Source organism: Pinus tabuliformis, chromosome Q (assembly GCF_031772625.1).
Source record: "Pinus tabuliformis cultivar Carrire ecotype Pingquan chromosome Q, CPIR1, whole genome shotgun sequence".
NCBI classification, from domain to species: domain Eukaryota; kingdom Viridiplantae; phylum Streptophyta; class Pinopsida; order Pinales; family Pinaceae; genus Pinus; species Pinus tabuliformis.
Genome location: NC_142296.1, coordinates 803,567,954 through 803,587,952, shown reverse-complemented (window position 1 = coordinate 803,587,952; position 19,999 = coordinate 803,567,954).

Sequence of the window (19,999 nt, the reverse complement as noted above, 5' to 3'; positions counted from 1 at the left end):
TTTCCCCCAAATCGATTTTTGTGTTTTACTATGTTTTTCCATTATGACGATGATTGATAAATTGTGCTTGTATGCAAAGGTAACCATGCCAGAGTGGAGAGAAAGAAAACATACAAAAAATGAGATTGAAGCCATGGATCATGGGGAAGCAATCAATACCTTATGAGACTGTGGACTGCTGAATTTTTTGAGGGTCCTAAGTATGACCAACCAAACCTTCTTATTGGCAGATATTATAAGTTGGTGGGATGTAGCCACTCAACAGTTTATAGTGGGTCCAGAGACTTTCACCATAGATGTTTCAGACATTTACTTCCTTACAAATTTTTCAACGAAGGGGGCTCTGGCAACATTGTCTAGGGTTCAAAGTACTAGTGGCGCAACCATTACAAGCGTGAGGAATGACCATTGTAGGCTAGGTGGTTAAGAAGACAAGAGTAAAATCTACATAGAAGATATAGATGACCTGGCACTACACACACTACTGTATATTGTGACTCAAGTAGCAGGGACCCAAGCACCCCACATAATGAAAATACCACATTTAGAGTTTTTCATCAGATGCCTAGAACCTACCTTATTTAAGGGTGTGAATGGATGTTGGCTAATGTTAAGGCTCAACTGACAAAGTTGAAGAGGGGGAAAACCAAAATATGTACCTATGGGAGTTTTCTAGTGATTTTTTTCCTTGAGAATATTTTATTAATGAGGCCCATGACATTGGACTATGTGGTCTATCCACCGCCTAGAGAAACTCACTTGACAAGATGGTGTTCGATCTTGCCATGAGATGAGGGTGTTCATATAAGCATCTAGTTCCCAGATACCTATTGGAAATGGTTGAGAGCAATAAACTTGTTGGTGGATGACTATCCATATAATGGGCTGGACTTCAAGGGAGACCCAAACATAGTGTTGCCCCCTGGCAAAGATTTTGACGAAAGTGGTAAAAATATTTTTAATTTTGATGTTTTTTTATTTATTTTTTATATATTTGGAATATTTAATATTTTTTTTTGTTAATTTGGAATGGATACATAGTTACTGAAAAATGATGTGTTATGTAGATGTGGCACTCGTAAACCTTGTAGGATATTCTCTGTTGAGGATACATATACCACTTTCCCCAGGCCCAGTAGTACTAATGGAGTCGGCAGAGGAGGATGAGGAGCTATGGGAATTCATGCATATTGTGGAGGGTTTGACACTAGGAGTTCCTCCGAGGAGCATGGCTGATACTCCCTGGCACATGTAGAGGCACACCATGGGGGTCAATTTATCCCACCATCGAGGCCTTCTCCGCCAAATTTTGAATGCAATGTTATGTTATCATGATCACCACTGAGTGGTGTGGTAGCACAAGGTTGTGCAGTTTTTGAGGATTTTACATATGTATGATATCCAGGGCCTCAGTAGTGCAATTTTTGAACTATGTACCCAATTTTTTGATAATAAAAGAATGGCTTCTATGGGTTTTTCTACTGCATATGTACAATATATGTGTAATGTTTCATGTGAATGGTTCAAAATTTATGAATGTGAAAAATGCCAATCTAACACATAATTAGCCAATGAATCGTCCAACTAGTTTTGGTCTCGAGGAATATGCACGTAATCAATATAATAAAATGAACACTCCAAGAGATGTACCCTAAAAAATTAATGAAGAAGAATCATATTCCTTATAGAATAAAGACGGTTGAGCTGAGACTACGAGCTAAGAGTCCAGCTGAATAATGAGGTCGCGGATGCCAAGATGACTAGCCTTAGTTAAGAGCTCAATGACTGTGCTATACTCAGCCACGTTATTTGTGACAAGGTGAAGACAAATACCCCTCAAACTCATAATCTCATCAGTGGGTGAAAAGAGGACCCAAACGGTGGAAGAAACATCTTGAGTTTAGCAACTTGCACCATCTACAAAGCCTCTATAAGGTAGTGAGGGTGTTGAATTCTATGCACCAAAGACTAGACAAACAAATTACTTACAAAACCTGAAAAAACTAATGACAAGTAAAAACAAAATTATCACAATCAAACTTATATACACTATGTACAAAGCACCATGCAGATAGACTAAGCATAGTAGCATTTCAGATAGAGCCCATTACGTGGCTGCAACAGTGGATTCCCTTCATAATCAACTAAATCATAAGCCCCTTTCTTAAGAACACGTTTAAAAATATAGGGACCATGCCACAACGGTTCGAGTTTGTCAACACCTAACTTATCATGGTATTGGTCATAAACAAGAACAAGATATCCCTAAAAAAAGATGCGAATTCGGATGGATTTATCGTATTGGGCCTTTACTCTCCTTATGAATTTCGTTATTGACTAAGGAGATAATGTTGGGTGTGGAGCATGATTATTTAGAGGTCTTTGTTTCAGCTGGATGTATACCCCAAGAAGTTTGTACACCCCTCCACGCGGGGGGGTGCGGGGGGGACTTGTCCCCCCCACGGGGGTTCAGGGGGGCCAATCCCCCCCGGCTGGGGGGTCTGGGGGCCAGTGGTCCCCTGGCGGGGGTTTTGGGGTCAATGCCCCCGAAGCTAAAAACAGATGTAAAATTGCCTTGTAAAAGTATAGTAATTTCTAGTCAATCTGGGCCGTTCATTAGGCGGATGATCTGACGGTAGAACTTATGTTTAGTTTAGGGTTTTTTTCCCTAGAAGGCAACCCCTCTCTTTGTATGAGGGCATTGTATTGAGGTTGTGTAATAGGTGTGTATTCTCCGAGCGAGAAACAGAGAGGCGAGACTGTGAGAGAAAAAAGAGGATATTACAGCAGATCTACTGTAGGTTGTGTCTCTTCATTTTGCTGGATAATAAAACTGAAGGACTGGCTATTCAGGGTGGACGTAGCCCAAAATAGGTGAACCACGTATATCTGTGTCTCTATGGTTTTATGTGTTTTCTGTGTTTATATTTCTGCTATATTCTATGTGTTCCATTGCTCTGTAATATACAATTTTCTAATAGAGAAGGTGTTGTTCATCGAGTTGGTTAAGTTGTACAAGACGTGCTTCCTCAGCTGAGGTGTCAGGGAGTAACTTGAAAGCTAGTTCAAGATAAGAGATTCTGCACTGGATAGGAAGAATTGATTCAACCCTATATACCAATTGGAATGGAGTAAAGTCGGTGGCAGATTTCACCAAGGTTTAGTATGCCCATAAAGCAGATAATAGCATAATGTGCCAGTTGCATTTATGTTTTCCTACCATCCTTTGTAACATGGTTTTCAAATTTCATTTAACAAATTCTACTTGATCATTGGCTTGAGGATAATAAGGCTAGGAATGTTCATGGCGGAAACCCAAATTGGTAGCTAATTCTTGCATCATAGGATTTTGAAAATGTTTTCCATGATTGGTCATGATGTGTTTGGGTACACACAACCTGGCGATGACATGGTTGAAGAAGAATAAGGCAACAATATCACCATCATTAAGACATGCAGGTATAGCCTCGACCCATTTGGTGAAATAGTCAATGACGACAATGATATAGCGATGACCATGGGAATAGGATGGGTTACATTGAATACAATCAATCCCCTCTGGGAAAAAGGTCTGATGGTAATGATTTGATGTAATGGGGCAGGGTGATCATGCATCTTACGAGAAAATATTTGACATGGATGGCATTTTTGGACTGTCGTAATACAATATTTAAAAAGTATTGGCCAAAAATAGTTGGTGTGCAATATTTTTTGAGAAGTGGCAAGGTCGAATAAATGATCACCACACGCCCCTGCGCGGTAATCATTCAAGACGTATTCAACTTCAGTATGAGTAAGACATCAACATAAAACAATGTCAACACCCTGATGATAAAGAGTATCATCGATAATGAGATAGTGTCGAGACTGATGGCGTATACGTTGTTGATCATCACGAGATATTTTAGGCTGAAATCGTTGTGTTTGGAGATATAGTAAAATTTCACCATACCAAGGATTAGAAGTATTAATGAGGAACACAAATTCATTAGGAAAAGAATCCATGGCCACGATTTCCTCATCAGGGGGAGGCAACTTAGGAAGAAGCTTGTCAAAAGTTAGGGATTTTTTAGATTTTCCAATAACAAACTCCAAATCAAAATCTTGAAGGATAACAATCCATTTGGAGTACTTGCCCCTATAACTTGATGGCTAAGGATATGTTTCATGGGGTTGGAGTCAGCAATGACTGTATTCTTTTGCAGTAAAATGTAGTACCTCAAGCATTGAACAACAATAATGGCTACGAGAGTCAACTTCTTGACATGGGAATAACAAATCTCGGGACCAAACAAGCCTTTTCTAAGGTAATAAATAGGATGTTCATTGTTCATATTGTCCTCTTGGACGAGGACCATTCCTAAAGAAGACTCTAATGCTTTGAGATATAATAGAAAATCGCAGTTGAAATCAGGAGGTTTTAGTAAAGGTGCAGACAACAAAGTTTGTTTAAGATCATTAAATGAACATTGGGCTTGGTCATCCCAAATGAAAGGAACTCCTTTCTTCAACAAGCACATGAAGCCTTGGGTAATGTGGGCATAATTGGCAATGAAATGTCGTAAAAAATTGGCTTTTCCTTAAAGTTTTTGAAGCTGGCGAATAGTGCGAGGAGGAGACAAATTAAGAATCACCTCAACCTTTGAGGTATTGACATAAATCCCTTCTTATGAAATGATGAAACCTAACAATCATACAGATCGTACACAAAAATCACATTTGTGTGGATTAAGTTAGATTTTTTAAAAACGACATCAGAGAAATACTTCTCGAAGGTGGGAAGGATGGTTACAAAGAACGAGAAGTAATATCATCAAGATATACTTCAACATTGTGTTTTATATCATGAAATGCATAGGAAATGGCCCGTTGGAAATTAGCACCAATATTTTTAAGCCAAAAGGAAGTTTACGATAGGAAAATGTACCCTAAGGATAGATAAAAGCAGACTTTTGCTGGTCTTTAGATTTAATTTCGATCAGGTTATAGCCAGAGAAGCCATCCATAAAGTAAAAGATAGTGTTACTGACACATGAATCAAGAATCTGGTCAATGAAGGGGGTAGGATAATTATCCTTAGGGAAGGCCAGGTTTAGGTCATGGTAATCGATGTAGACATGAATAATTCCTATTTTTTATCAACAAGAAGAGGATTTGAGACCCATTCCGTCAAAGGTACAGGATAAATAAAACCAACATCAAGGAGTTTCTGAACTTCGGATTTGATAGATGTTACTTTACACAGGTTAACCGACTGGAGCTTTTGTCGAAAAAGTTTAGCTTCAGGATAAGCCTTAATTTCGTGTTGGACAATCTGTGGATCAATGCCAAGCATTTTATCATAATACCATACAAAAATGTCACGAAATTCATTGAAAAGGTTGGTGTAAGTATCAATCTCGGAAGGAGTACAGTCAACCTAAATCAAGATATTTTCCATGACACCTAGTTTCATGGCAATATTAATAAGAATAGTAGCAAAAATATTGGCCAAATTCCCTTTAAAAGAAATGGTAAAAATCCATTGGAAATTCGAGGAAATATTAGCATTTCTAGCGGTAGCTAGGATTTGATGGGATTCGTCCAAATCCTCTATGTGGGGGAGAAAAGAAGAACGATGAAGGAGAGAAACCCAAGGATGGTCGAAAATGGACATGAATTCTCTAATATCTTCATCGGATGGTAATGGGCAGTCGAGAAAGTCACAAGAGGCAAGATGGTTAATAGCCCAAGAAGGTAAGAAGAGATTGTCACGTGATGTCGAGGTGGCATCACGATACTCATTGGATGAAGAAGCCAACTAGATGGTATGATAATCGAGATTTTCTAGACTCAATGGAATAGACGTTCCATAATAATTAAGCTCAGATTCAGCAAGCACCACCCAATAATCATCAATAAGCTGGGGTCCACTGGTGCACAAAGAGATCATATGGCAGTGAGTAGTGGTAGGAGTATTGGGTGTAGAGAGTTGAGGAAAGACCTCCATAAGAGTGGAAATCTTGAAGAACCCAGCCCCAACACTCTGAAATTGATCAGGGTGATCTCCCACGAGTGGTACAGAATTGCTAGTAGTAGAAATTTGAGAAGATGACAAGCAAAAATAAATTTGATTGATAGTGACAATCTTTCTTCATGTGGAAAGAAAAGCAGATGGAAAATAGATGAGGCGACTGTGGTCATCGCATAAAAATAGCTACAACCAAGGATTAGGTTGTAATCTAACATGGTGTTGACAACTTCGACATCAACATGGAAAATTTTCCCTCCTAACTCAATGGAAATTTTTTGAAGAACCCCCTTGGGTACAAAGTTGTGTCCATTAAAATCTTGGAGAGTCGTCTTGGATGTAACAAGTGTCGGACAACCAAGAGCCTCCTAGCAAGATACAAACATAATACATGTGGTAGAGCTATCATCCACCAAAGTGTGATGAATATTTTGATGGAAAAAATGCACGATGATTTGAAAAGAAATCTGGTGGGAAAGGCAAGGACTGGATTTATCGATGCTAGAAGCAATGATATTAGAGTTAGACAAGTTAACTCCACCAATGGCAGAAAACAAGGATTTGTGCTGTTGAGGACAACTTTGTGAGATCTCCAAGGAAGACATGGCACAAGGAGCCTGGGAGAGATCTTCAACAATACTCTAATGCTGAGCAACCCTGGTAGAAGGATTTTGTGTCATCTTTAGGAGAACACCCTTGGGAGGGCGATAAATAGGTTCCATAGGATTATCAAAAGTGACAGGTACAATGGAAGGTAGTGAAGTTGGTGAGTCCTTAGAGGTAGAAATCGATTCAGGAACATTGTAAGATTTGGCTCTCGTAGTCATGTTGACATCTTCCCTACACATGAAGACGATGAACTATGAGAAGGATAAGAAGATGAACTCTTATTTCCCCCTTGTGGAGTTTGAGGGGGTTCAGAAACCATTTGTTGCTATAACATAGTCTTGAGTTACTATGATATGATTCAACTCCCCATGTAAAGTTAAGGAAGTGGAACCGATAAGAAAATATTTGTTGAGCATTGGAAAAGGTATGTATTTACCATTTATTTATTTGTCTTTTCCTTTAAATCATAACTTCTTTACATTCTAAGATGTTAATATGTTAAAGAATTATGATAGAATGAAGGAAATTTGTGATTGATGCAAAATGACTAATTATTGTCTTTTTCTACACAGAAAGTGAAGAAAATGGAAAATCACTATTCTGGAGGAAAAGACAAAGCAGAAGAACCTGTTGCTCCTTTGACAGGAAGACGTATCCAGACGAGGGAATCAAGATTGGAGTGCATAGTCCAGGAAAAGGAAGAGGAAACGCGGTATCCACACAAGAGGACAAAACAATAACTGAAGATAAAAGATATGGCGAATCCCTTAGGATCAAAGGATCCTAAGGGATCACTACTTCAAGACTTATTTGTATTTTTGATACTTCCGCTTGGCCATTATAAAAATGGACAACGCTTCTAGCCCAACGGGTGGATATTATTGTCAATTTGTAGAACTCACTGTTGTAATATTAACTTTGATCATCGACTCTCTTTAAAGAGCGATAGCTGTAACTCTACCATTTATGATTGATATATAACTCAATTGCTATTCCATTACCTGATCCTGGAGTAAACACAGCAGTGCTTCCCTGGTGGCTAAGGGCCCGACCCTAGTGGATCACTTACTTCTTGTATCATTATTTTATGATTACAGTCGTGTGTGGTTTGATTTCCTTAACTTTCTTTATTCAGTAATATTCCATTCTTGAACGTTTCCCTTAATTTCTCTGTTATATCGAAATCGTATTTGAATAGCAAGATTATTATTTACAACCGAAAATGTTATGTTGTTCATTGTGAAATAATATTGCACTGCCTAATTCGGATTCTACTGTTCATTTACAGATTGATATTGCTGTGCATTTACAGTTGCGATTGCTATTCATTTAGCTACGATTCACTTATAATTGCTATTGCTGTTCATTTGATCACTGTTCCATTATCATCGCAATTGTCGTTCCTTTATAACTATGGCTAATGTCCATTATGCTAGAATAAGATTACTGATTCAATTACTCTATATTCACTGCGTGATTACACTTAATTAGGTTTGCTGTTCCTTTTCTAGATTGTTGTTCGATTCCTTTATTAGTGAATATTGCTGTTCAATTCCTTTTCAGTTAAGATTTCCGCTCAATCCAATTCTGTAGATTAAGATTTGATGTTCGATCTTTTCAATAGATTAGTTGTTGTTCCTTTTCTGCTAATTGAATTGTTATTTCCAGTATTTGCTTTAGTGTGGATTGAAAGATCAATAACTGTAAAGAACATTGATTACTACTATCTGAGTTCTCAGATTGGAGATCTTGTCTGTGATTGATTTTCATTTAGATTAGTTTATAGGGCAAAGAGTTATAATTACTGCATCCTTGACTAATGATTGTTGTAGTTTCGTGAGTGAATGATTTAGTTACAAAGCATTTGAGTTTCTTGACATTACAATTAGAGTTTGTTTCCAGCATTCATTTACTTTCATAAGAACTATATGCAAGCATTACTCTTGAACAAGTGACTGCCTCAGACTGAGTATACTCTTGAGATAAAAAATCGTACCTGGATTGATAATTAATGTAGGGTAAATAGGGGTTAAAAGACACCTTTTTATCGCTCAACATTTTTGCGCTGTTGCTAGGGAGAGTGTAGCCATTTGTTTCTTTTGAAAAGAGAGTAGTGTAAGTACCTGCTAGGAGAGAGTTGGGTTTTAAAAATGGAAGGTAAGAACCTGCGTACGAATCATGTAACAGCCCTGCCCCCCTACCCGCTTTCCTGCAGATTTGTTGTCATTTTGGGTAGAAATAAGTATTTGATTTGTGTGCATGACTAAGCAGAAAAAGTCTGAAAAGAATCTTAAACCACTACCCAAGCCTGATAAAGCTCAGGGGCCGGTGACCCTTGGCTGATCGACCTTTATAGACGAAATCCTTAAAAAAGCAAAATGTCAGCCGTCAGTAGGCCCTAGAAAAGATGCTTCTAGACAACCTACCAGTTCCCTTTGGGCCACAAAAGCACCATCTGTAGCCTTCGTTGAGGTGCACAACCAAATAAAGGAGCAAGATTTTCAAGAAATTTAGAATTATAGCCCAAAATTATTACAAGAAGGAAACCTTAGTAATCTCTGCAAAGGAGGAGGAGAAACAGGGGAAACCGAAGAACCAAGATCTCCTCTTGGAATAGTATAGCCACTAAGCAGCCCAGATAAGGGAAGTGCTCTCAAAATCATCCAGAACAAAGCTGAAGAACCTAAAGAGCTAAAATCCCCCTAGACATTAGTTCAGCAAGGAAATCTCATCATCCCGGACAAAGGAAGAGCTGTTAAGGCCATTCTTGCTCCTTCTAACCAGCCTAGGAATACACCCCTAGAAATTCCAGAAGGATATTGGCACATATTTGACCAAATGTCCTAGAACCAAAAAACACCTCAAACCTTAACACCGCAATATCCTGTTGTAGATACTGTAGTTAATGCACCTATGAAGGCCATTCCTCTTCAACATATTCCTACATTCCATGGCCTAACATCCGGAGATCCAGACACATTTTTGTTTGAATTCGATGTGCTATTCCGGGGGTATGACTATACCACCGATCCCCAAAAGCTAAAATTATTTCCCTCCACATTAAAGGGAGCAACTTTACGATGGTTTATGGGGTTAGGTCGAGGTGTTATAAATGACTGGGATCAGATGAAAGGTACTTTTCTGAAGAAATACCAGCTTTATTGTAGGTCTAGAGAATTAAAGGGTGAAATATTTAAGATGGTAGCTAGACTTAATGAGACATTAGAAGAATATGTTGAACATTTTTAGTATAATCTTCATAGATCTCCTTATGCATCATCACCCTTACATGAAAATGTATTAAAAACGACATTAATTAAAGGGATGAAGGAACAATGGGTTGAAACACTAAATATTATGAGAAAAGGTGACATCTATCAAGAAAATTTTGTTGACATTATTGATTTGTGCATCAGGAGTTCACGAGGCAGTACAAGGCTAAAACCAGCAGAACATGACAGGTTCACAAGGGACAACAAGATCTCCAGTGAAGGAGTAACCTGCGCAGAAATTGGGAATTTACTAGAGAATTTCCAAAATATGTTGGGGACTCTGACAACGCAGCTCGATATTATGCAAGCTAAACAGAAACTAGCAGAAGCAGAGCAAAATCTAGTAATGTTCTGCCATAGATGAAAAAAGAAATAAAGCCACAAAGAGTGCCGACTGGATGCAGTTCAAGTCTGTGCTATTTGTACAAAAGATCACTCCATAGAGAACTTCCCCTCACTTCCTAGTTTGAAAGCAGTATACAAAGAAGCAGAAGAAGAATCAGAACCAGTGTACCTACTCAATCAGTGCCATCAATCACAGCCACGACAACCAGGTATGCCCTTCGATCCATCTTCTTCTTTACAACCTCCGCAATATCATGCTCAACAATATAATACAATGTGGAAAAATAAGCTTGCCTTCTCAAACTGGTCACAACAACCATTTCCTTCATCACCATGGCCAAATCAAACAAACCAATCTAATTGGCCAAATTTTCCCTACTCTCCACCATATTGGCAAAACAATGCATATCCAACACAATGGTCCCCTCCCACTTCGCAGAGTCAAGCTTGGCAGACAAACTGGCAAATATCGATGAATCAGCCAGTAGGAACCATTCCACTCCCTCAACCCACACTGCCAATGCCATATACACTACAACAAAATCCCCAGTCCAACCTAAGACCCCGACTTCTAGCCCAACCTAACCTGAACCCAAATAATAGACTGGTTCAATTTGTTCAAATAATCGAAACACTAGAACTAGAAATCGATCTAAGGGAGTGCAATGACCTTCAATTAAGGTCTGGGTGCATAATAGAAATTGAGGGAGACAAAAATGTTCAAGTTGAAAATCAGTTACCCGCAGAACAACCACTACAAGAAGAAGATCTAGTGTGACAACAAACTCACGATCAAGTAACCACGTCAAAGACACTCATGATCAAACAAATACCCACTACCTCTATTTCAAACAACAAAACTATAGAGATTGAGCCAGGAAAAACCTTGAACATTAACAATAACCTGACTCCTGAACAAGAAGAAAAGCTGGTCCAACTACTGAGAAAATATAAGGAAGCTTTTGCATGGGATTATTCGGACATGAAGGGAATTGATCCCCAGCTGTGTACGCACCACATTTATACAGAAAAAGATGTTAGACCCATTCACCAACCCCAACGGAGACTCAACCCTCACCTGAAAGATATTGTGAAAGCTGAATTACAAAAACTTTTGGATGTAAACTTTATTTATCCAATCTTCGATAGCAAGTGGGTCTCTCCACTAGTAGTGGTGCCAAAGAAGAATGGAAAGTGGAGGATTTGTGGATATTACAGAGAATTAAACAAAGCAACCTAGAAAGACCAATTTCCCCTTGTTACACAGTAATTTGTCACCGTCCCTGTTACCCCTTCTCCCGCGCGTTGGAGGACTTATTCTGGGACCTGTGAGAAGTGACATAACCTGAAAACACTTGCATTGTATCCCCTTGAGTATGTACTTCATATGCCCTGAAGACACCTTCTGCAAAATACCCATAAAAATAGCCCTTTTTCCATTTGCGCGGGTCCACTGTGTATCACTCGCGCCAATAGGGGAAATCCTCCAAAGAGGGCACGCCAGTTGGTGCTCTGTCTCAGACTCGCACTCACGCCAACCCAGTTGGGTAAAGTTTTAACAAACCAACTTGGGAAGGTTCTTCCTAACCCACTCATGGACGGAATCTATATTGAGTTGGGTCAATTTGGCTTCGAATCTCCATAGAAGGGAAGTAGTTCTCCACCTCTCATGGAAGCTTCTTAATGATAAAGCCAATCCCATGGATGTTGTGGTTGATCTTATCCCCTTCCCCTCCATCTATAAAAGCCTGTCCTTTTGCCTTTGATAAGCTAGTGGCTGGTGATGGGTGATAGAGTCTCCAAGTTCCAAATTCTAAGTCTCAAAGTCTGAGAATTGCCAAATTCATGCTACAAGGAACCTTATTCATTCCCATGAGGCTAAATCTTAAGTGAGGAGATTCTTATCCAAGTGACCAAGAAGAGAGAGGCTTGTTCCCCATTCCCAACAAGCTTTGCAAGGCATGTGCTGCTGATCACCCAACCAAAGGAGGATTTGACGTCAGAACTATGGTTGTATTCTTCTTTGTTGTTTATCAATAATAGACGACTATCATTATGGTTCCACTCTTATTGTCTTTGTAGTGATGTTTGAGTTATATCCTTTCTGACTGATATATAGTTGCATCTGTTGGATTTTATGCTTGTGTTTGTGTCGTTCTTTGCATGTGTAGGTGTCCGTTCATGGAGATCGTGGGGATTGTGACCAGCCGAAGCAAAGGAACGAGAGTGACGCCTCTTCTACAAGTACTAGCATTGGAATCCAGGTAGGCCCTCATCATCAGTCTTTGATTTGCAATTAGGAACCTACGTGTTAGCGTTGTTTGATTGTTGCTAGACCCCATTTGGGTTAGTAGGGATCGCCTCTGTTCGCAGAGGGGATTTACCTCCACAACACCCATTCCATTCATTGGTCAGGTATTAGACACATTAGCAGGAAAGAAATTATTTTCTTTCTTGGATGGCTTCAATGGATACAATCAGATTTAGATTGCCCTTGAAGACCAGGACAAAACTACTTTTACCTGTCCTTGGGGAACATTTTCTTACAGATTCCTACCCTTTGGCCTATGCAATGCCCTTGCCACATTTCATAGGGCCATCCTCAACATCTTTTTAGATTTAATAAATGAAGGGCTCGAAGTATATATGGATGATTTCACACCATATGGAGATGATTTTGAGCCGACACTAGACACATTGGAAAAGGTGCTGCAATGATGTATTGCCACCAGGCTCTGCTTGAGCCATGAAAAGTGTTATATGATGATGAGTGAAGGGCTCATCCTAGGTCATTATATCTCGGTGGCTGGAATACAGGTAGATCTGGCCAAAATTCAAATAATTTTGTTAATACCTACTCCTACCACACAGACAGAGGTACGTAGTTTTCTAGGATTTTCTGGTTATTATAGGAGAATCATAAAACATTTTTCTCAAATAGTTGCACCTCTATATGCACTCACAGGGAATGTTGATTTTTTTTGGACAGATAAATGTGACAGTGCTTTTGAGGATCTGAAAAAGCTTGTGTCAACAACCCTAGTGCTCCGAGGCCCAAATTGGGACTTGCCATTTCAAATTTCATTGGATGCTTCAGACACAACTATTGGATTAGTCCTTGGGCAGGAAGAAGATAAAAAACCATATGCAATCTATTATATTAGCAAGAATTTGTCTCCTACTGAGCTAAGCTATACTGTTACTGAAAAGGAGTTTTTAGCTGTAATACATACTATAAATAAATTTAGGCATTATATCAATAGATATCCTATTGTTTTATATATAGATCACTCTACCATAAAATATTTAGCAAATAAACCTATTACAAACGGTACAGTAACAAGATGGTTGATCTTATTGCAGGAATTTGACATCATAATAAAAGATTGACTTGGGAAAGAGAATCTTGTAGATGACTTTCTCTCATGAATGCCGAAGCCAGCAGATGCAACAACAGTTGAAGATCAATTCTCAGATGAACATTTGTTTGCTGTTACTATCAAGACACCCTCGTATGCTGATATTGCAAATTATTTAGTAGTAGGAAAATTACTAAAGCATCTAACCCCCAACGAATGAAAATAGATTGTGCAACGTAGTATTCAATTTTCTTGGATTGGGGGCCACCTATTTCATACAGGGGAAAATATGCACATCAGAAGATGCGTCCACGAAGACGAAATATTTGACATTATGAAAGCTTGTCATGACGGACCGTGTGGTGGACACTTCATAGATCGAAGGACTGGTCACAAGGTTTTACAACTAGGTTATTACTGGCCCACAATCTTTAAAGATGCTAAGAAATTTATTTAAACCTGTGACAGTTGCCAAAGAGTAGGATGCCCTGGATAGTCCAACGAAATGCATTTAAACTCACAGTTAGTAATTGAACCATTTAAGCATTGGGCACTCGACTTTGTTGGTCTGATCAACCCATCTATTAGCACCTAAATCTTCCTAAGGCTGAAGGAAGGAAAAATTCGGGGTAACCACAAACCACGCTCAGTCTGGTAGCTAGCCCTACCAGAATAGGAGAGGGCTCTCTCCGAGTCACACTTAGTGAATAGATAAATGAAACCGTCTGAGATGACTTACAATGAAATATTGATCTTAGGCTAGTAAGTGAATATGGATATAAGAAACAATTTTTATGAATGACTGAGTTTCTGGGATGGTATGGGACCAACGGATAGTAATGAACAGAGAATTTAATACAAAGGCACAAATTATTTCGTGAGGCAAGACCGGCGGAAAGTATAGAAATTTAGTTTGAAATAACGCGGAATGGAGAGATTGCTTAGGAGAGTGAAAAGGGCATAAGTACATGAATCCTTTTCAATGGAAGAAAAACACTCAAGATGAAATTTTCCCACAGGCAGAGCAATATAAATGAATTCTACTTATCTAACTTAGAAAATTTCACTGGAAATGAATATGAAATGAACTGTGAAACATAATGAAATACATATGAAACTTAAGAGACACATTTGCTACACTCACAACTACATGAATCTCATGAAACAGAGCCGCTGCCTTTCATTAATCCTTTGTCAAAATATACAATGAAGAAACGGAGTTTATTTCCCACAGTCTCCCAAACGTTACAAGCCAACCAACCCTTTGCAAATGGTTTGCATACAATATATAGAATGTGCCATGAAGAGATAGAATGCCCAAGGGTTGGGGAGTTACTCGAATTATTACAAAATGGAGGTGGAAAGTTGTTGGGTCCCTATAATACTAGTGATTACCTCATTACTATTGTAGTTATACCCCTTATTTATATTATTGTGCCCCTATTACCCCTATATTGTTATTTCTGTGCCCCATGGAATCCCTCTATTGTTATTTTTGTGGCTTTATATTATTATTGTTAGGTTGGCTGGATTATATTGTGACTCCTTAGACTCCTATATATAGAAAGGAGGTTTTGTCATTTTAATGATCCAAGAATTTTTCATTTATGTAATGTAAAGGAGGTTGCCCCCTCGAAGAGGCTGAATTCTAAGGCGTTGATTTATCTTTTCTATCTTTTCTTGAGCTGGTTTCATAACATTTGGTATCAGAGCTTTGGATTCTAGGGTTTTGCTGCTCCAAACAGGTCATCGTGGAATTTTCGTTATAATTTTTTTCTGTGATGTTTCAGAAGTCGCAAAAAATACCCATTTGATAAGAAATCGCATTGAACCTTGGGTCCGAATTTCAGAGATTTTTGCGTGATATTTGCGGAGATATGATCTGAGGAAGTTGGTATTTTTGCAGACTCCTGAATTACATTCAAAACAGGTGACCTGGGGAAAATCATCATAACTTTCTCTCTGGGAATCAGATTGAAATTTCGTAAGAAGGTACAGAAGAGGACAGACTGTAGTTTCTTTTATATCGTTTTCAGAACCAAATATAAAAAATTGTACACGTGGCACTTCATACAACTTAGCTCTTCTGGAAAGGTCTATAATCAGGTCATCTTGGGAGATTGTGCATAACTCTTTCTTGGAGAATCCAATTTTTATCAGACTGGTGGCATTGGAAAGAGGACACAGAAAGCTACTACAGATTACAAATTCAAAACTAGATGATTGGAAAGTACAGAGATACATCAAAGGCAATATCAAGCTCCTACAAAGTGAAAAAAGGCGTGTAGATTTTTTTAAATTTTTGCTTAAGCTTGGTTTGAAAATTTAGTTTGAAGGAATTCAAAGGGCATAGTAGAGCATTATTATCGGTAACTGATGCCCCGAGGAAAGAAAATGCAAAAACCTAGTAAGGAACCTGAAAGCTCTAGCATGACTCATGAAGAAGAGGAAGAAATGCTACATGATATATCAAAATTACAAGAACAAGTGCAACAAATGTCACGCTCACAAAAGTTAACAGAAGCTAAGATAAATGGCGTGGAAGCTACGATGAATGGCATGGAAGTTAAGATGGAAAATTTGAAGATAGATTTGAACACAAATTTGAAGACAGACATGGAAGATTTGAAGACAGATTTGACAAATTTTCTACAAGAAATACTTACTAATGGTGAAAAGGTAGTAAAGGAAACTCATGATGAGAACAAAAGAAATGTTAATCATGATTCCATAGACGCTAATGTTGGATCAAAGAATCACCATATTCCAAAAATCGATATGAGGAGGTTTGATGGAAAGGATCCTGCCACATGGATATTACAGATGGAGCAATTCTTCGATCTCAATAATGTGCAAAACGCACAAAAGGTACGTATGGAAATTGTATATTTGGAACCAAATCAGTTTGTATGGTATCAATGGCTTTGTTCTCATAAAAAATTTATCACTTGGGCAATTTTTACGGAAGAATTGATAGCACATTATGAGGATACAAAAAGCAACACTTTTTTTAGCCAATTGATTAGTCTCAAACAAAAGGGTTCAATAATAGAGCACATTGAGGAGTTCCAAAAATTGAACATAAGGGTAAGAGATATTCCAGAGGAGCATAGTATTGATGTGTTCATAGGGTCTTTAAAGGATAATATCCAACATGATGTTCACCTTTGGGAACCTGATTCATTAGAGAAGGCATTCAGGTTAGCAAGAAAAATGGAAAGCAAATTTATGGAAACTAGGAAGCATACCACTCACAACTATAAAGACGGAAGTGTTGTTGCCCCTAGTCTTCCACAACCTACAAGGTTGACACCACAAAAATTGGAAGAAAAAAGAGTAAAAGGGCTTTGTTACAGTTGTGATAGCAAATACACAAAAGGTCATAAGTGTGCTGAGAAGAAATTATTCTACATAGATTGTGAAGAGGAAGAAGAAAAGGAGCACGAAAGGTCAAAAGAAGAGGAAATACTCCAGGAACAAAGCCTAGATGAAGAACAAATAAATCCAACCATATCTTGTAATGCATTGGCAGGAATTACCACTCCTCAAACCATCAAGATAGAAGGACAAATCAAGAAGAAAAAGGTAATAGCGTTGATTGATTCAGGAAGCACCCACAATTTTATTCAATGTAGGGTAGCAAAAGAATTGAATTACTTCCTATATCCAGCACCAGAGTGTCAAGTGATGATTGCAAATGGAGGAACAATAAATTGCTCTGGAAAGTGCCATAATATCAAGCTATCCATGGGAGAATATGTATTGACTAGCCCAATGCTTTCCATTCCAATGGGAGGTGCTGATGTTGTACTAGGAGTCCAATGGCTACAATCCTTGGGTACAATACCTTTTAATTTTCAAGAACTTTTCATCAAATTTTCTACGGAAGGAAATGAAATTGAATTAAGGGGTATTACAGGGAAACCAGGAAATATAATCAGATCTAATGGCATGACTAAGCTTTTAAAAAAGGAGCAAAGAGGTGTAATTGCACAATTATGTTTGCTAGATTTTTCCACATTGGAATCATCTATTTCTCCAGATCTCCAAAAAGTCTTGGACAATCATTCCAAGGTATTTGAGACTCCCAAAGGTCTCCCACCTATGTGTGATCATGATCATGCTATTCATCTGACTCCAGGAAGTGTTCCTCCAAACATCAGGCCATACAGATATCCCTATGTCCAAAAAAGTGAAATTGAACGTATGGTTGCAGAAATGCTAGAGGCTGGTATAATTCAACCGAGTCAAAGTTCTTTCTCAGCTCCAGTAGTATTGGTGCACAAGAAGGATGGATCATGGCGCATGTGTCCGGATTATAGGGAGCTCAACAAGCTCACTATTAAAGATAAGTTCCCCATTCCATTCATTGATGAATTACTAGATGAATTGCATGGATAAATTTACTTCACCAAGTTGGATCTTCGTTCGGGATATCATCAAATCAGAATGAAGATTGAAGAAATTCTGAAAACGGCATTTAGAACTCATGAGGGTCATTATGAATTTTTGGTCATGCCTTTTGGCCTTACCAATTCACCTTCAACATTTCAAGGTTTGATGAATTCAATTTTAAAACCATTTCTTAGAAAATTTGTGTTAGTATTTTTTGATGATATAATAATCTACAACAAGTCTTGGAAGGATCATGTTGAACATGTTGACAGGGTGTTACAACTATTGGAGGAGAAACAATTATATGCAAAAAGATCCACATGTTTCTTTGGAGTCCATGAGGTGGAATATTTGGGTCATATTGTATCTCATGAAGGAGTTAAGGTAGACCCTAGCAAAATTAAAGCCATTAAGGAATGGAAAATCCCCACATCCATAAAGCATCTGCGAGGATTTCTTGGGTTGACATGGTATTATCGGAAGTTTGTTAAGAATTATGGGAAAATAGCAGCACCTCTAACAACATTATTGAAGAAAGATTCATTTTCATGGACTCCGGAAGCAACAAAGGCCTTTGAACATCTTAAAGAGGCAATGTGCCAAGCACCGGTCTTAGCTACACTGGACTTCACAAAAACCTTTATTGTGGAATGTGATGCTTCATGAAATGGAATTGGTGCTGTTCTAATGCAAGATGAAAGACCCATTGCTTTTGAAAGTCGTCCAATCAAGGGAAAGTTTTTAAGTAAAGCTATTTATGAGAAGGAAATGTTGGCAATACTCCATGCACTTAAGAAATGGCGACCCTACCTAATGGGAAGACACTTCAAGGTAAAAACGGATCATGATAGCCTTAAATACTATTTAGAACAAAGATTATCCTCTGAAGAGAAACAAAAGTGGGTCACAAAGATGTTGGGTTATGACTTTGAAATCATCTACAAAAAGGGGAAGCAAAATGTGGTGGGAGATGCACTCTCAAGAAAGGATGAGGATGTGGAAGCATTGTTGTGTGCTATTTCTATTATCCAACCAGATTGGATAAACGAAGCAAGGGAGGAATGGAAGAATGACGAAGAAGTGTGGGCACTTATTCGAAAGCTACAACAAGATTCCAGTACTTCTTATACATTTAGCTGACAAAATGATTCGTTATGGTACAAAGATCGCTTATACCTCTGTAAGAATTCCCAGCTAAAACAAAAGATTCTTATGGAATTGCACATTTCTCCCTTAGGAGGGCACTCGGGATTTTTAAAAACTTACCACAGGGTTAAGAAGGAACTTTTTTGGGATGGCCTTAAATCAGATATTCAAAAGTTTGTGGCAGAATGTTTGGTTTGCCAACAAAATAAAGTTGAAACAATTAAGACACCGGGTCTATTACAACCTTTATCCATTCCAAGCCAACGTTGGGAGGAGGTTTCAATGGATTTTATCATAGGTTTACCCAAGTTTGAGGGAAAGAGTGTCATCATGGTGGTAGTTGACAGACTTACCAAGTATGCACAATTTTGTGCATTATCATATCCATTTAAAGCCAGTATAGTTTCTACTGCATTTATGGAAACAGTTCAAAATCTACATGGAAACCCAAAGATTATTGTAAGTGACAGAGATCCCATTTTCACTGGAAATTTCTGGACAGAATTATTTTCTTGTCTTGGTACTCAGTTAGCTCATAGCTTATCTTATCATCCTCAATCTAATGGGAAAATTGAGATAGTAAACAAATTTTTTGAAGGATATCTTCGTTGCTTAGACATAATGGGTCAAATGGTTGCCTCTGGCTGAATGGTGGTATAACACTTCCTTCCATACAGCAATAAAAATGACCCCATTTATGGCACTTTATGGGTATCAACCACCATCCATCACATCATATTTAAGAGAAAATTCTAAGGTTCAGGCAGTGGAACATCACATCGAACATCAACAACAAGTCCTCCAACTCTTAAAGGATAACCTCGTGTTGGCACAAAATAGAATGAAACAACAGGCAAATCAAC